We start from the raw sequence: 19,949 nt of genomic DNA on the forward strand, positions 1-19,949 counted from the left end.
ACACTTAATATATAAAAAATAAATAGTATGGTTATTAGATAACTTTTTGGAAGATAAACAGGCAAAAACAAAAATAAGATAAGGCTTAAATATGTTCACATGTTCACAAAGAATGCTTTATGGTGAAGGGTGTGAATTACAGAGCAGAACATCACTCACACACACACACACAAGTGCTCAGAACAGGAGCATAGGGAGCCCAAGAAAGCACAAAATTTAAATATCCTGTGTAGTCAGATTTAAGTAGTTTATGAATTTGCGTTCATTGGGTAGAGCTATAGAAATTGTGTTTATGATTATCAGCCTAAAAGTACCCTGCCTAAATATTTTTATACCATTTGTGATCTCAGATGCAAACTTTTGCATATTATAAATTAATCCCATATCAAAAATTCTTCTGAGTTCTACACTTCTCATTGAAGAATTTTGTAAAATATTCTGGGATGAATGTTTACTATAAAACATTTCCCATCATTACAAACAATTTTCTTCAAGTTTAAGTGCTTGAGGTAAATTAAATTACATTTATAAAATTATGAAGTAATTTTCCCCTCCAGATACCAAATGAGTACTTCATAACTTCTTTTCTTTATTAGAAGACATCCTGTTTTCTTTTTTAAAGATTTGTTTATTTATTTGAGAGTCAGAGTTACAGACAGTGGGAGAGAAAGAGAAAGAGGTCTTCTACCACCTTGTTTACTCTCCAAATTGCTGCAACTTCCAGAGGTGAATTGATCTGAAGCCAGGAGCCAAAATCTTCTTCTGACTCTCCCATGTGGGCCCAGGGGTCCAAGCACTTGGGCCATCTTCCACTGCTTTCTCAGGCTATTAGCAGGGAACTTGATTGGAAGTGGAGCAGCTGAGACTTAACTGGTCCCCATAATGGATGTTGGTCCTGCACGCAGAGGCTTAATCTACTATGCCACAGCATCGGCCCTGATATATTGTTTTTAAGTTGCATCAGGAAAGGCATAAACTAGATGTGAGGGAAGGCTATGTTTTATTGCTCTGGATTACAAAATGTCATAGAATGTTTGCTTTAGAAGGGACTTCTGAAATAATTTAATTTGAAATGATTTAATGCAAGCTCTCCATTTGATAGAGGAGGGGCCAAAGTCCTTAGAAGCAGTTATTGACAGAGAAGAAATGGAAATCAGGCCTAGTTCTTACTGACATTGTGAAAATATTGCATTAATATGGTGATGTGTACAGTATTTGAAATTATTTATAATTATTTGCAATCAAACACTTTTGGAATAGAAATATTTGTCTAATAAGGGTGAGGAGGGGGTAGCGGGGATTTTTTTTTTTTAGTGTGGATAGATTTAAATGTGTCTTCCTAAAAGGAGCTACATAAGCAAACTCTAGATTATGTCAGTGGCAGCCTGTTCTTTGAGCCACAAGTTAAAGATGACAGAATGCCAAAGTAATGCTATTTTTGAAAACCAATAGTTGTGACATGGCTGCTCAAATAAGCCTTAGAGAATGCCACAAGCATAAAGAAATGAATACAAACTTTGTGCCTTAAAAGGACATTAGAAAACAACTTTATTTTACTTTTTTATGTGGGTGATCCTGTGCCTGGCTGGGAGACTGCCTGCCTAGTCCATGCAAGAGGTAAGAGGACATGGCACACCATATCTTCCAGGAAAAACCCTGGTTGGGGGCTCAGCACACTGAGACCCACACGTGACCAGACTGCTGGCAGGTGGCAGGGATCCCAGGCACATTTTCCCCATCCCCACTTCCTATTGAGAGACCTTGTGATTGTCAACTAGGTAAACAGCTTCTAGGTGGGGCCCAGACCCATAAGACCACCTGGAAGGCTACCCAGGCTACATGATCTTCAAGCTGATTGGAACATAGGGGCACTAGTATTGGCTTTATCCTAGAGAATTAGTATTGCTAAACTAAGCTAACTACTCCCCTTTGCATGCCTTATAAAAGCCTGTGCCTGATTGTTAATACTGGACATGTTCACCAAAACTGTCTCTGGTGCTTCTTGTCTAAGAACACCATCTCCCCACCATTCCAACAGTGTGGGCCTTGCAGGATGAGCCCATATTTTTAATGTTTGGATTATTTTCTTTCCAACACCTAAATTATACATAAAGTAAAATAAAATGATAAATGCAACCCATCAGCAAACTGATATTGAAGGAAATAGGAAAGTGCCCCTCTATCTTTCATAACTAGGATTAAATACATTTATTAAATACATTAAAAAAAAAAAACAAGACCACAGCTCTAGGATCATATGCACACTTGCACTGAGTTTTATAGTTCTCTGGGAAATCAAATGTGGCCTAAATTCCACAAGAAGGTCCGTACATCTTGAAATATAATTTCTACTCCTTATAGTCTGAGTCAGGCATTAATGAGATTAGATATTTTGGCTCTGTGTTGCAAATTGTCTCCTGTATTTGACCCTGATATTATGATATGATCCATGTTCTATGTTGTTTTTATGTAGAATAACCATGTATTTCCAATACTGTGAAGTACAAAAGTAATTTTCTGTAATAGGAAGCGAAATTAATCAAAGCTTCCAGTTTGGTGCCTTTGGGAAATATGCTGATTTATCAAGTTTCTGACAATTGTGAAGGACTGCTTTCACATTCCCTTTAGAACACCTGTTTCCATAAGAATGCTATGCTTACTGCTCCTCAAGTCAAAGAATCCTGGTAATTGATATGTGGTCCAGCTCAGTTTACCAGTCGTGGCCACCAAAAAACCTGATCAAGTGCTAGTGGTGCCAATGTTTGGCATGACCCTCTGCAACTGCTTAAAGACTTGTCTACTGGGATTGACTACGTTTCTTTTTTCATCACAAACAGATCTAAGAATATCTACAAGGTGCCCATAATTTTCAGTTCTTTATCTTTAGCCTTATCATGACCACTAGAAGGAACATCCTATTTGAGAAAAGTCTCCAAGTGTGATTTACTGTAATGCTAATGGCATGCTACATATTTGCAGGCTGCAGAGGTCAGTTCAAACCATTCATATACACATAACATGAAAGCAGGCCAATTACAGCTTATTGAATGTCTTAAATGATACAGAAAATGAAGTGCTCAAAACATTGTTTGGGTTTATTGTTAAACCCACTAAGTTGAAGCGTGGCTGCATAGTATTGAACTTCAAAAACATTAAGTATTGCCACATACACAAAAAGTCAAAATGAGAACAGGGAATTAGAGTGCAGACAATTAAACACACCTAGTGATAATAAATTTGCTCACAAGTAGCTGTAAGTAGCTTTCCTACCTCTAGTCCCATTAATAGTTGATTTTCTGGCCAGGTGCACTATTGATCGATTTGCACTGAAGCCATTTCTTCCTCATTAGCTTTCCAAACTTTTCTTTGCCTCACTTTTCCTCAGGTACAAAAGACACACAAAATTATGGGAGACTTGTTGCTTAGCAACAGTCTCATTCCTATAACTGTAGTGGTTGAGCACACAATGTCACCATTTTGGAGGGAGAGGTCGGATGCTTTCCTATTTTACCAGTGGTTACTCCGTTAATTACCAAAATAAAGCATTTGGCTATTTTAGTCACATTTGTCCCACACAAATGATTTAAATTTTTGTAGTTACACATAGCTTTATTGAGATGGGATTATATCCTTTACAATATATCCAGAAACTTTTTCTTGCTTTAGAGAAAGAAAAGGTTTTTTCTTTTGCTATTTTATTCTCAAAAACTCTTTTAACACAGGAAAAAAAAAAAAGAAATGTTTGCACTCCTTATAGCAATGACAGCTATCTGGCATTATCTTCTTAAGGATTAGAGGGTACAGAAGTTCATAGGTAAATGGATTTTCTGTAGTAAGCTTCTGTAATTTAACAGTTATTTATAGTTTTATCCATATCTGTATACTAATTATACTATTTATACTTGCTCAATACAAAGTATCATACCTTTTTATAATATTTAAATATATTTATACATATGCATAAACATAACTATATATAATATTTTGTGACTACAATACTACTTATAGAAAACAATTACATTAAGAGTAGAATATAGAAATAAGATGAAAACATTGCAGGAGACAAACATATACACAATTCTTTCAAAGAAGTGAAATGTTCTAGATTAGAAAAGATTGGCTCTATCACTGGGAACAAACCAAAGCAGCTACTATATTCTCTTCTCATATTGCAAAGTAAATTTCAGTACACTTGAGTTTGTAGAATTTGGATTAAAAGTATTATATTAGTACTCTGAGCATTTGTTTTAGAGCATAAATTTATGTTAGTACCCTGAACAAGAATTTTGAAAATGTTATTTTTATTGATTTTTAATGAGGGAAGAGGGCAAAAGTTTAATAGACAATTTGGAAGATAGATCAAACATGAAAATCTATCTTTGATGTGTATTTTGTGAGTGATACCATATGTGGAAATCTAAATTCTCATAACAAAACTGATTTTTGCTTTATTTTTCATATTTATCAACTTATTTACAATTAGTCATTAATATTATTTTTTCATGGTACAGTTAGTTGGTAATGGGCAAGTACATTATTATGTGCTAATATTGCTCTTGTCGAGTTCTTTGCACATGAAGGGAAGGGATCCTTGAGGCTGGTTACAGACCAAGGCATAACCATTTATAATATTCCTATTTTTGTTAATTTTAGTAATATTTGTTTTTAATGATATATTCATTTATTTATTTGAAAGAGTGACAGAGAAAAGAGCAGAAGGAGGAGGAGAGGAGATATTTTCCATGCACTTGTTCACTCTTCAAATGACCACACACTTGCTGATGGGTCTGAATCAGCCTAAAGCCAGGAGCCAGGAGCTCCATATGGGTGTCAGCCATGGGTGGAAGGAACACAAGTGTGTTAGACATCATCCACTGCCTCCCAGGCACGTTGGTAGAGAGCTGAATTGGAAGTGGAATGGTGTGAGCATGGCAATATGGGATTCCTATTTCACCAGAATAGGTTAACACACCATGCTACAATGCCTGTCCCAAATTTAGTAATATTTTGGAAAAAAAAATTGGAGAAGAAAATAAAATTTGAGTTGCATAGTAATGTTGAATAGAAATTACACATTCTTAATTTATGTATATGTTAGGAACAGGTCAATTTTCTTATAAATATTAGAAAGCATTTATATAGAGAGCTGAAGTTTTTAACCACATTTATATATTTTTAGTGCTGCTGTTTCTTATTGAAGACATGTACTATTATGCCTGGAAAAAAAATTGCTCCTGTCCAATGACATTCTTGTGTATCATGTTGAAGAAATAAATTTAAATCTGCAGAATTGACTGCAGAACTGAGAAAAGATGACAGCTCCGAAGTTCCCTGAGTCTCAGGAGCCATGGTTTTGGACATTTCTTGTGAACTGTATGCTCCTTACATGATGATTAGCCCGTGGGTGCACTTTCTCAAGCAGTTCTGGAAGCTCCGAGTCAAAATGATGGTGTTCTTTGAAGACTTAGGAGAGGAGACTTTCTTTTTTTTTTTTTTATTAAACTTTTATTTAATGAATATAAATTTCCAAAGTAATAGCTTATGGGTTACAATGGCTTCCCCCCTCCCATAACTTCCCTCCCGCCCACAACCCTCCCCTTTCCCGCTCCCTTTCCCCTTCCATTCATGTAAAGATTCATTTTCAATTCTCTTTGTATACAGAAGATCAGTTTAGTATATATTAGGTAAAGATTTCAACATTTTGCCCATATAGCAACATAAAGTGAAAAAACTAGTAAAAATTAGTAAAGACCTCATCAGTTTGTGCCCACACAGAAATGCAAAGTATAAAAATACTGTTTCAGTACTAGTTATAGCATCACTTCGCTTTAGACGACACATTAGGGACAGATCCCACATGGGGTGTAAGTACACAGTGACTCCTGTTGCTGATTTAACAATTTGACACTCCTGTTCATGGCGTCAGTAATCTCCCTAGGCTCTAGTCTTGAGTTGCCAGGGCTATGGAAGCCTTTAGAGTTCGCTGACTTTGATCTTATTCCGATAGGGTTATAGTCAAAGTGGAAGTTCTCTCCTCCCTTCGGAGAAGGGTACTTCCTTCTTTGATGGCCCCGTTCTTTCCACTGGGATCTCACTCACAGAGATCATTCATTTAGGTCTTTTTTTTTTTCCATGATATCTTGGCTTTCCATGCCTGCTATACTCTCATCTGTCACCCCATTGATCGCCAGGGTTGATTCGGCTGATCTGGCTGGCTAGGCGGGTGTCCCCTTCCTCCCTCACCGCTCCATGTGCGTCCCTCCCGAAGCTGCGCGCTCGGTCGAAGAGGACAACCTTCCCCACTAGAGGAGGACCGGTCTTCGGTCAAGGGTATACGAGTAGCTGCGCTCCCCTGCTAGAACCTCCAAACAAGCTCTCAAGGAGAGGAGACTTTCTTAACCCTCTAAGTCTTCCCCCAACACCGCCCCTGCCAAGGCCTGGACATCTTCACTGCAGTCTCTGCCTCCAATGTCATGTGGCCTTCTCCCTGTGTCTCTGTCTGCATCCAGCCGTTTTCTTAGAAAGTTCATATTCATTGTCAAAGTGGAAGTTCTCTCCTCCCTTCAGAGAAAGGTACCTCCTTCTTTGATGGGCCCGTTCTTTCCACTGGGATCTCACTCACAGAGATCTTTCATTTAGGTCTTCTTCTTCTTCTTCTTCTTTTTTTTTTTTTTCTTTTCCATGGTATCTTGGCTTTCCATGCCTACAATACTCTCATGGGCTCTTGAGCCAGATCCGAATGCCTTAAGGGCTGATTCTGAGGCCAGAGTGTTGTTTAGGACATCTGCCATTCTATGAGTCTGCTGTGTATCCCGCTTACCATGTTGGATCTTTCTCTCCCTTTTTAATTCTATCAGTTAGTATTAGCAGACACTTGTCTTCTTTGTGTGATCCCTTTGACTCTTAGACCTATCAGTGTGATCAATTGTGAACTGAAGTTGATCACTTGGACTAGTGAGATGGCATTGGTACATGCCACCTTGATGGGATTGTATTGGAATCCCCTGACACATTCCTAAGAAGGAGGTACCTTTCTCTGAAGGGAGGAGAGAACTTCCACTTTGACTATGACCCTATCGGAATAAGATCAAAGTCAGCGAACTCTAAAGGCTTCCATAGCCCTGGCAACTCATGACTAGAGCCTAGGGAGATTACTGACACCATGAACAGGAGTGTCAAATTGTTAAGTCAGCAACAGGAGTCACTGTGTACTTACATCCCATGTGGGATCTGTCCTTAATGTGTTGTCTAATGTGCAGTGATGCTATAACTAGTACTGAAACAGTATTTTTACACTTTGTGTTTCTGCGTGGGTACAAACTGATGAGATCTTTACTAATTATATACTGAATCAATCTTCTGTATATAAAGATAATTGGAAATGAAAAAAAAAACCTGGTGTTAAATTGGAAATGGCATAGAAAATTAATTAATTTTTTTAAAAAAAATATTATGTAGGATCTCTGTCTTTAATGTGCTGTACACTGTTATTTAATGCTATAACTAGTACTCCAACAGTATTTTTTTTCATTTCGTGTTGCTATATGGGGGCAAACTGTTGAAATCTTTACCTAATATATACTAAACTGATCTTCTGTATATAAAGAGAATTGAAAATGAATCTTGATGTGATTGGAAGGGGAGAGGGAGTGGGAAAGGGGAGGGTTGCAGGTGGGAGGGATGTTATGGGAGGGGGGAAGCCATTGTAACCCATAAGCTGTACTTTGGAAATTTATATTCATTAAATAAAAGTTTAATAAAAAAGAAAGTTCATATTCACATTAGACCAGGACTCGCACTCTTCCAATATTACCTCATTTTAATTAATTGCAATTGAAGATCTCTTTTCAATTAAGGCCCCATTCTGACATTTTAGGTATTAGGATATCAGCATATTATTGGCAGGAGACACAATTAAATATATAACAGAAGGTGAAATTCAGCATTATATGGGAAATACAATGTTCAACTGAACTGTCTCTTTATAGTATCAAAATAGAAATAAATGGTAATAATTAGTAAAGTTGGGTTATAAGTTTATAGAAATTATTTATGTTTTTTGATTTTATGCATATTTAACATTTTTAAAAATAAAATAATAAGCATAAAATATACTGTGTATCTCTTGAGAAGAAAAGTGGGAAAGTATACATAAAATTTACGAGGTTTTAAATTTTATTTATTTATTCGAGAGATGGGGAGAGAGGGAGGAAGAAACAGAAAGAGAGAGAGTGAGAGAGAGCGCTTATCTTCTGGTTCACTCGTTAAAAGCCTCTAGTGGCCAGTGCTGGGCCCGAGCCAGAGGCAGCAAATGGGAGCACAATACAGGTCTCAGACAAGGGAAGCCACCAATGCTGCCTCCTAGGATCTGCATTTGCAAGAAGGTGCAGAGGAGCCAGAACATGGACTCAGACCCAAGTACTCTGATATGGGACATGGGTGTCTCAGTTTTAATCAAACATTGAATAGAGTGGCAGGGTAAGGAGAAATATCTTTTATGAAGTCATGGATGTGGGGAACATGAATGCTCAGTATGATGCAGATGCCTACCAGACCTACAAAGCCTTTCTGTCCACATTCTGCTTCTCGATGCAACTTCCACATTCTTTTTCCTGTGGCTTTTCAGGCAAGCACTCTGGAAAGCACAGGTGTATGTCATGTCACCTGCTTGAGGCTGGTGCATTTGCAACTGCCAAAACTGACCATCTCCTGCTTTGGAGCAAGTGGAAAAACACTGCTTTCTTCAGCATCCCCTTCAGTTTCCAGACCTCCTCTAATGGTATAATCTCAAACTCTTGCCTCCAGGCTCTGTCTAAGCCCTATGACAGGCTATTATCCATCCTTCTGTCAGATCTCTTCTTCTCATGCTTCTGACTCAAATATCACTCCCTCCGTGATAGACCTCTGTGATAGGAACCCAGATAAAATCTCCTGGAATAAGAAGTTTATGGAGGTCTACTGTCTGTAACTGCATCCCATGTAGGCTCTGTGTGACTGACACGACTCTCTTGCCTCCTTTTTTTCATTTATAAGGATTGGTGATTACACTGGAGCCACTCTAGATGGCTTCACTTCAAGCTAACAATCCTCTAATATTTATTTATCTGAAAGGCAGAAGGAGACAGAGAGAGAGAGAGAGAGAGAGAGAGAGAGAGAGAGAGAAGGAGAGAGAGAGAGAGAGAGAGAGAGAGAGAGAGAGAGAGAATCTTCTATCCATTGGTTCATTTCTCAATTGTCTGCAACAGCCAGAATTGGGCTAAGCTGAAACCAGGAGACAGGAAATCCATTTGTGTCTCCTGTGTGGTTGGCAGGGACCCAAGATCCTGAGCCATCATCTGCTGCATTCTGGGCACATAAGTAGGAAGCTGGATTGGAACAGAGACCACACACAAACTCAGGCACTCCAACATGTGATGTGTCCATCGCAAGGAGTAGATTAACTGGCTGTTCCACAACATTGGTCCCCTTACCAGCAGTCTTAATATGATCTGAAATTTTGATTTCCCCATGCCATGGGAAATTACGTATTACCAACTCCCAATGATTAAAACATGGACTGCTTCTTCTAGGAGAGGATTAGAGAACAATTTCCCATTGCAGAAGGCTGGAAATTGACTCCATCCTACAGACTCCAGCATGGGAAGTAGCCCTGATAACAACGATTTTAGTCCAGTGAGATATACTGGACTTCTTACCTACAGAACAATAAGACAATGAATTCATATTGCTTAGACTGCCAAGCTGGTGATGAATTTTTCATCAGCTAATACAGACACCTATGCAGGGTAGAATTAATTTATTGATATATACCAGGAATTGTAAATGCATATTAGATTGTTTTTTGACAAGAATGCTGAATTTTTTTTGTAAATCATGCTATACTTTAGAGCTATAATAAATTATTCAGAGCTTTATATTAACACAAATTTCCAAAAATACCAAAGGAGGTTATTAAAAAAAAGCAGATGAGAGTCCTTCCTAGGATACATCAGAAGATGCGGAAAACCTTAAACTTGAGGATATGAAATGTCATTAGGAATGGTCCTAATCTATCTGGTATTATAACAAAAGATCATAAAAAGAGAACGTAATGAACAATAGGAATGTATCACAGTTTTGAGGCTGGAGTTCCAAACCAAGGTGTCTGCAGATGTAGTGTCTGTGAGTACTCATATCCTCTTTTATATTTTTTTAAAGATTTATTTATTTATTTGAAAGTCAGAGTTACACAGAGAGGAGAAGCAGAGAGAGAGAGGTTTTCCATCCGATGATTTACTCCCCAATTGGCCGCAGCTGCTGGAGCTGTGCCAATCTGAAGCCAGGAGCCAGGAGATTCCTCCAGGTCTCCCACATGAGTGCCGAGGTCCAAGGACTTGGTCCATCTTCTATTGCTTTCCCAGGCCATAGCAGAACTGGATCGGAAGTGGAGCAGCTGGGTCTCGAACCAGCGCCTATTTGGGATGCCCAGGCCAGGGTGTTAACCCGCTGCACCACAGTGCTGGCCCCATTCATATCCTCTTGGAAGGCTGTCTTTTCCCTGTCCTATGTCACAAGGCATAGGACAGTCACTAGACTCTTTGTAAGGACATTACTCCAATCATGAGTGTTCTGCATTCATTACCTAATCATCTCCCAAAGGTTCTAACTTTTAATACTGTGACTGTGGGGCAGTTTTTTTTTAAAAAAATAAATCTTGGGGAACACAAAATTTCAGACCAGAATTAGAAAAATAAATCTATGATTCTCAAACATTAATCAAAGTATTAATGCTTGCCTCTGCCAGTGTTTTTATTGGTTTCTTATGCAGGACATACTTAGAAAAACTAAATATTTTCACTTTAAAGATTTTTTCTTCTACTTTCAGATTAGTTTTGTTTATGCAATATTTTCAATAACCCACTCTCATTACACCTATCAATATACTTACTATAATGCTACAACAATTGTGAAATTTAACTGAATTTTCTCTGAGATGATCATTTTCTATCTTTCATTTCTTTACCTTTAAACTGAAATGGATGAAAACATAATTCTTTAGTGTATGAATCATATTCTTTGATTGTGTAAATTAATATTACATGTTTTTATTTGTCTGCAGACTAATATTTTTTTCAGAATAATATGCTAATTTTCAAATCACATTAGGAAGATCATTCTTTCAAAATTGCTATTGGTGTGGCAAATATTTTATACAAGCATGTCTTCCCTAAGCAGAACTATTGGCTAAAAAAAATAAACAGTTTGAATAGAAATCATCAATTTCATTGTTTTGTTGATTTTTCTGTAGTAGCATTGTGAAATTTGAATAAAGATTTAGGGCATAGAATGTTCCAGGTCATCAAATTAGTCTGATTCATGAAAAGTTAATGTTCAATTCTAATAAAAATATCTCTAAGGCTACACCCCTGCATTTCTCTGACTGAAGATGTTTCTTTTAGATTCCTAGCATGAATATTGTCATAATTTTGTTACAATAGAAAAAGTATACCCATGCACAACTTTTTTTTTTTTTTTTTTTGACAGGCAGAGTGGACAGTGAGAGAGAGACAGAGAGAAAGGTCTTCCTTTGCCGTTGGTTCACCCTCCAATGGCCGCCGCGGCACCGCGCTGATCCGATGGCAGGAGCCAGGTGCTTCTCCTGGTCTCCCATGGGGTGCAGGGCCCAAGCACTTGGGCCATCCTCCACTGCACTCCCTGGCCACAGCAGAGAGCTGGCCTGGAAGAGGGGCAACCGGGACAGGATGGGTGCCCCGACCGGGACTAGAACCCGGTGTGCCGGCGCCGCAAGGCGGAGGATTAGCCTAGTGAGCCGCGGCGCCGGTCCCATGCACAACTTTTATATTCAATTGCAGTCATTGAAAGCCAACAATTTATATCGATAAACATTCTCTCTTTTTCTTTTTAACATTTGCGAAAGTGAAATATTCATGCATACAGGACAAATGAAAATAGGCAATACAAAATCAAAGTCATAGATTTGAATAATTTGCCTTGTTTTTAACAAAATGTGTGAACATATTATTGTCTCAGCTGATAATACAACTCATAGCCTTAGAGAATGAAACTCATAAAAACGTATTTCCAGGAATAGATGAGTGAGCAAATGCACAGATTGTTTAATGGATGAATCAGTGGCTGGACAAAGAACAAATTATTGATTTATTAAATATTTGCCTAAAATATTCACTTATATTCTAAATTCTATAATTAAGACCCACACTTTAACAAATTTCTGCAACTGACTTATACTACTCTATACCAAGCATAAGGAATTTACCAGATTTTTAAATTTATCTCATAACATTTACTGTATCTTATAGTTTACACATATAATCATATTTCATCTAAAGAATATTAATTTTGAGTTCAGTAATATTGTAATTTTAATGTACTCTATTTTAGTACGTATGTACTTCCTGTGGGTATATAGGAATATAGAAAAATTCATAAAAATTTATAAATCTGTACATTTATTAATAATGCAAGCATTCACCTGGACCTTGAATATACCACCAGTGTGCTTTGGAGGATTTAGAATTCCTTTGGGTAATTTGTTTGCTAAAAAACGTGTAGCCTAAAAATTCAATCTACCATTGTATTAACGTTTTCATCATCTCTTTTTAAGAATAAATTTCCTACAGGTATTGCAGTTGTGAAAAATTCAAAGTAGAGCCACTATAATACATTTAAAAGTTGCTAAGTTGTTTTTCATTGTGTATTCTTTACAAGGATCTTGAGTTGTGAATCAAAATGTCAATTATTCAGTAAATATAAAACTCCCACTATATTCTCAAAATTAAGTAATTTTGGGTTGGATACTTCAATGCCTAAATTCAACAAATTAATTCTCTAGTTAAGAATTCAGGATTAACTATATAATTATAAAAGAAGGGGATGTAAGTATATGAAGATACTTACCTACGTATTTGTAACGTTAATACATTACTGAAGTTTCAAGGAATTAAAGAAAATTGGATATTTGAATCTCAAAGGTGATAAGGCATTTGGAAAGCTTAAAATTAATAGTAAATAAAGCCTTCAAAGCAAAAATCAATCAATGAAGCAATGCTGTGTGTATTCCCTGGGTAATACGGAGCTATGCTTCATGAAACAGAGTCATGTGTTCTGTAAGTTAATGATAAATAAATTTGGGTGGCCCTATGAAGGGTTCCTAATGGGCTTTTCTTTTAGTATTTAATATATACAGGCTTATTATATGATATGAATTTGGAAATTTTACTAGAACTTTATTCTTCTACAATTCTGACTTCAAACTTTATGAAATTTCAATATGCTCTGGATGACTGATTTAATTATAGATAGTCCATGCTTTCCTTTTGGATTCTATAGTATGAACAGTTACATTTTTGTGTAGTGTAACTTTTTATTCTGCTTAATATAAATAACTGAGTTCCTCAAAATAGAATTATCAATTCCTAGGCATATCTTTGATAATGTATGAAAATATAATTTTCCTGTTGCATGTGTCTATGTTTGGGTGTTGTTCCAGAAAGGTTTTGATTTCTCTTTTGATTTCTTCTATGACCCACTGTTCATTGAGGAGCATGTTGTTCATTCTCCATGCATTTTTATATGCTCTAGGGATTCCTGAGTTGCTAATTTCCAGCTTCATTCCATGGTGGTCTGAGAAGAATGCAATAAATTTTTAAAATAACTCTAATGCTCTAGTCTCATTTTTAATGATAGTTATAGTAAAGTAATCATAAACATGTTTGGTAAATACCAAATTATTGCTACTAGGGAAAATACAGGCTTAGATTCCTGTAAATCTTTGTGTATAACATTTTCATCAGCTAATCAAAGCATAGCCTCATTTATGTGGGCTTCTGTTTAAAGACACAGTATCGAATACCTATAAATATATATATATACATATATATATATATATATATATATTACATGAGTATCAAATATATATTTTTATTCCTTAATGCTGAACTGAATGGTTTGCAGTACTATAATTCATGCCTGATCAAAGTGTTTCTAACACATGTATTTCTTCAGAAGGTACACCACAAACAAATCAAAAGTATAAAATTGCAAGGATATTGGCACTAAATAGACTTTGGAAAGGATTAATATAGAAATAAGAAGGCAGAGTATTGCTTTAGTAGACCTCAGCTGGGAATGTGTGTGTCAGATTGATGTTTATTGTCTTGCCATTTTTACACATTTATGAAAAGCTGAGAAATCCTTATGAGTATTAATTTTTGGTTTATAAATGTTCTAGCAAACAACAAAGTTCTCAAAAATGGAATATGAAATTAATGGGTTTTGGCAATATATTTACATGTCAATTTTCACAGGCTTTTCATTTCCCAGGTACAATGATATTGTTAGAAAAAAAGCATAAATAAAACATCATTTTTGTACTATAGGGAAACATAAATAACAGAATAAGAACTCATGATCATTAACTGGACTAGATCATGTTGGCACTGGAATTTTTGACCAAATATCAGTCTAGATGTCTTGGTGAAGACACTTTTTTTTGTAATATAACTAACATTTAAATCAGTAGACCTTAATTAAAGCAAATTACTCCCCATAGTTTGTGTGGCTCTCATCCAATCAAATAAAGGCTTTAAGAGAAAAATGAGAACTCCAAGAGAACTTCAGATTGCCTTTGGAGTTCAGTGGCAACATCAACTGTTCATTCTATTTCCTACCTTCAGGCCTTTCCCAAAGCTCCCACAATCCGGTGAGCTAATAATTAAAAGAAATATCTCTCTCTCTCTCTCTCTCTCTCTCTCTCTCTCTCTCTCTCTCCACACACAAACACACACATACATATATATATATATATATATATATATATATATATATATACTCTCTCCTCTCTCTCTTTCTCTCTATATATACTCATGCATATAGAACAAAAGAATGACTGAATTCAACTAAAGATCACTTCAAAGTTAAAAAAAAATCTTGGGGAATTGATCTTTCATTTTGAATGTGCTAAAACATTGTCCACCCTCATGAAGACTCTTGATGAAGTGATTGGTTTGTCACTCTATCGCCTTCATTTAGATCTGAGGTGATTCCCCCACTGGATTATCAAAATATTTTCACACTAAAAGAATAATGATCTATAAAATTGTAGAATAGTGGTTACTTTTGCTTACCATGCTTTCTTGGTGCAGTGTTTCTAGAAATTTATTTTTCATTAAGGCCTATAAAGGCCATTGTGGTAGAGGTGATGAAATCATAACATTTTGCTCAAGAAAAGTCAGAAACGTGAGATGCTTAATAGCACCTGATACTGTATACTAACTTGCTCAGCTATGGTATAATTGTGGGGCATTTCCTAAGATTTAACAAAGAATATGTATCATTAGTATCTATGAGTATTATTCTGCTTTGTATTGATATTGATGTGAGTGTAGACTACTAAATAATTTATACTCCTTGAATTGATGGCTTTATGTCTGAAATTACAAGCATTTACAAGTGAGCTCTTAAAATCCACTGCTCCACTCTAATGCAGGACATGCCTTCCTGCTTTGTTTTAGAGTAGAGCAATGGATTATAAGAGCTCATTTGTAAGTAGAGTTAATCAGCTACATAAGCAGATTGCATTCCAGCTATTAACTATGAGCAGGTTTGGGACTGCAGTCCTGGAATTTGAGTGCCCATCAGTTATGCTTTAGTTATTTGTCTGGAAGTAAGAAACAGAACTTACTGACGTATCACATAGATGACAATATGCACCCAGTATACGTAAGTTAAATATTATAAGACTCAATTAATGACAAAATGTAAATTGTTATACTTAGATCCAGAGAAACATAGACAAAGTCCTTCCTATATTTAAGGGAACTCAATAGCTAAATTAAAATTTGGGCGTCCAAACTGTCAACGACTTGCATAGTAAAAACTTAACAGCTATAGAAAGCTAGCAATTGACATTATATAAGGATAAAATAAAATGTTATTTAATCTGTAGGAATGAGGGGCCGGCACAATGGCTCACTTGGTTAATCCCCTGCCTACAGTGCAGACATCCCATATGGGCGCCGGGTTCTAGTCCTGGTTGCTCCTCTTCCACTCCAGTTCTCTGCCGTGGCCCAGGAGGGCAGTGGAGGATGGCCCAAATGCTTGGGCCCCTGCACCCGTGTCAGGGACCAGGAAGAAGCACCTGGCTACTAGCTTCATATCAGCGCAATGCCGGCTGTAGCGGCCATTTGGGGAGTTAACCAATGGAAGGGAGACTTTTCTCTCTGTCTTTCACTTTCTACAAACTCTACCTGTCAAATAAATAAAAATAAATAAATAAAATAAAAAATAATCTATAGGAATGAGTAGACACCTACACCAACCCAGACTTTAGTAGAGTTCTCAAATGAAATTAGGCAAGGTAACGGATTTGGCAGCTACAATATGAAGTCGGGTTGGACAGAATTACACAGCAGGTGAAATTATAAAACACACACACATACACACAGAATAATCTCAATAATTTTTTTAAGAAAAAGATTTATTTCTTTTAAAACAGAGAGAGAGCGAGAGCGAGAGAGAGAGAGAATATATTTGATGGTTCACTTCCCAAATGGCAATAATAGCATGGGATGGACCAGGCAGAAGCCAGGAGCCAGTAGCTTCATCCAGGCCTCCTATGTGGGTGCAGAGCCTGAGAACTCAAACCATTGTCTGCTGCTTTCCCAGGAGCATTAGTAGGAAGCTGGATCAGAAGTGGAGGAGCTAGGACTTGAAATAACACTCATGGGATGCCAGCATCTCAGGCAAGGGCTTAACCCACAATACCAGATTTTCTAAGTGTATTTAAATGAAAATATATAGCATTTAAATAAAAAAGAAAATAAGTAAGAGAAACATTTAGATTAAGAAGTCTTAGAAAATGAATTAGACATGTTTCCTCTTCTCTCAAATGATATTCATAAAATAAAGGGAAAATGTGGGTCACAGACAATGTGCATTTGAGTCTGCACACATAGGCAAACACCTATAGAGTTGAGTTTGTAGGTTTGCTTATCGTTAACATGTGGAATTCATCTTAATTCAGTCTAATTTGGGAAAGAGACCATTCATTAAGAAATTGTTTGGGGCCAGCTTTGTAGTGTAGCCAGAAAAGCCACCAGTTGCAGGTAGTTGAAATGGAAGTAGAGTAGCCAGAACACAAACTGCTACCCATATGAGATGCAGGCCTGGGAAAAGCAACAGAGGATGGTACAAGTGTTTAGGCCTCTGCTGCCCTAGTGAGAGACCCATATGAATCTCCCGGCTACTGGTTTCAGCCTGGCCCAGCACTGCCATTGCAGAAATCTGGGGAGTAAATCAGCAGATGGAAAATCACCTATGTGTGTGTGTGTGTCTCTCTCTCGGTAACTTTGACTTCCAAAATAAATAATAAATCCTTTTAAAAATAATTTAAGTATTTATATATATACAAATTGGAATTACATAAAAATCAATAATAATATAAATGTTTTGATTTTGTAGTTGCTAGGCTATGCTCAGCCATAATCTGTTAATCTTCCAAAAATATCAGCACATAACTTTACTCTGACTTAAGAAAGATATTGTAATGTAAATTTACAATAAGTCTCACAAACTTAAAAAAAAAGATAGGGAGGATGGAAGGAGGAAGATAAAACCATTATATTCTTAGAAATTTAGCTACGATATATGTTGAATATGTTAAAACTAATTTAAAATTTTAAGTAAATAAAATTTAATTTAAAAATAGAGAAAAATATTACTGTAGTTATGAGAAAACCTGGGGGATTCAATTCAGTGTTATTTGAAAATTTGAAGTCTATTTAAGTATATGTAATCTGATTTTATCATTCTATTTTTGAACAAGTCTCAGATAATTTCTTTTAAATAAGCCTTGTGCTAACATCTTCATCTGTTGTTTTAACTGAATTCCTTTCGCAGTTCTTACACAACTCTACATATGAATTTCTAATTTTCTCTGCAGTTATTTCTGGACCCTGGTCAATTTTACTTTGTATATAATACATATAATAAGTCAAATGTTTGTTCATTATCTCCACATATTGTTCGACTGGCATTCTAGAAATATCTTTCAAGTGTATAATGTTCTTTGAAAATATTATTAAACATCTTGGTTTTGGGTAATAAAAATGATATTTCCATTTTTAAAGATTTTTTTCCTTTCATCAAATATAGAACACATTACTTTAACATCAATTTTAATTGATATACTTCTGGTTGTGTGCAATATTATTTGATTAGCTTTTTATTTATTTATTTTTACTTCTCTAAGTTCTCATTTAATGCCAGTTGGATGCTTTTCTGTGATGCTCTGAAAGTGTTTGGTAATTTGTTATTTAATGCTTTGATGGCAACTGTGATAATAACAAAAGGTAGGAAATTGTGTTAATTCCAAAGATATCCAGACACAAATACCTGGAATCTGAAAATGTTGCCCTAAATGGCAAATTTGACTTTGCAGATACGACTAAGTTAAGGATTTTGAGATATAGAAACTGTCTTGGATTTCCAGGTAGGGCATAGATTCAATCTCAATGATCTTGCAAAAGAGGATGATTTAGGCTGCACCGCAGCTCACTTGGCTAATCCTCCGCTTGTGGCACCAGCACTCTGAGTTCTAGTACCGGTTGGGGCGCTAGATTCTGTCCCGGTTGCTCCTCTTCCAGTCTAGCTCTCTGCTGTGGCCTGGGAAGGCAGTGGAGGATGGCCCAAGTGCTTGGGCCCTGCACCTGCATGGGAGAACAAGAGGAAGCACCAGGTTCCTGGTTTTGGATTGGCGCAGCGCGCCAGCCGTAGCGGCCATTTGAAGGGTGAACCAACGGAAAAGGAAGACCTCTCTCTCTCTCTCTCTCTCTCTCTCTCTGTCTCATTGTCCAAATCTGCCTGTCAAAAAGAAAAAAAAAAAGAAAGAAAGAATAAAAAGAGGGAGATTTAAACACACACAGAATGGAGAGGTGCTATGGCAACACTTTCTAGCTTTTGAATTGAAAAAGGAGCTATGGATGAAAGACTGCAGCTCAAGATGCTGAAAAACATGAGGAAACTGAGTTTGTGCAGGGGACCACAAAAGTATCTTGGCCCTGTCAATTCTTTGGTTTTGCCCATTGAAACCAGTTTTTGACATCTGCTTTCTAGAATTTTTTTAAAATGTTGTTTAAATGTTTTTTTTTTTAATGTTGTTTAATTCACCACTTTGCCATAATTTGTTATGATACCATGGGACATGTTACTACTAGGCTTCTTGGGGGATCATATCGTATACTTATGGAAAATGGGGCCTCTAGAAGTATCAAATCATCCATGCACAAATACTGACTGCAGTGATTTGATTAGTAAAAGCCTATGAAAGGAAGAAAAGGCTTGCAAAGTGGAAATTAGAGACGAGGTCGAGAGATTAGAAAGGGCAGGGCTGGAATGATGGACATACTAATGCTTTCATCTTGTAATGGTTAGCTCAGAGTTCCTCCCCCATTTCCTATTGAATCCTCCATAAAAAAAGCATTGCTATTAGCTCCTACTAGAACTTTTCAATAACATGTTTGAGTGATCCTCTTAGATATTCAAGTGTCAAAATGTACTACAGAAGAGAAGTATATTCTATCTCATTAATCTCAGAAATCAGAATAGTTTAAATTCAGCAAAAATTATAGTGAAAAAACTTCAATTGTCATAAGGAACCCACAGTTTTAATACTTCAGAAGACTACCTTTTGCAATAAAATCTTTATTTTGATGCTAGGCTACGTCAATGGAAACAGTGATATAATACATCCAACTAGATAACCAGGTGGCAAACATTGTTTTTATTTTATCATTTTTTTTGGACAGGCAGAGTTAGATAGAGAGAGAGAGAGAGACAGAGAGAAAGGTCTTCCTTCTGTTGGTTGACCCCCTAAATGGCCACTACGGCCAGCATGCTGTGTCCAGTGTGCTGTGCTGATCCGAAGCCAG

Source organism: Lepus europaeus, chromosome 12 (genome assembly GCF_033115175.1).
Source record: "Lepus europaeus isolate LE1 chromosome 12, mLepTim1.pri, whole genome shotgun sequence".
NCBI lineage: Eukaryota > Metazoa > Chordata > Mammalia > Lagomorpha > Leporidae > Lepus > Lepus europaeus.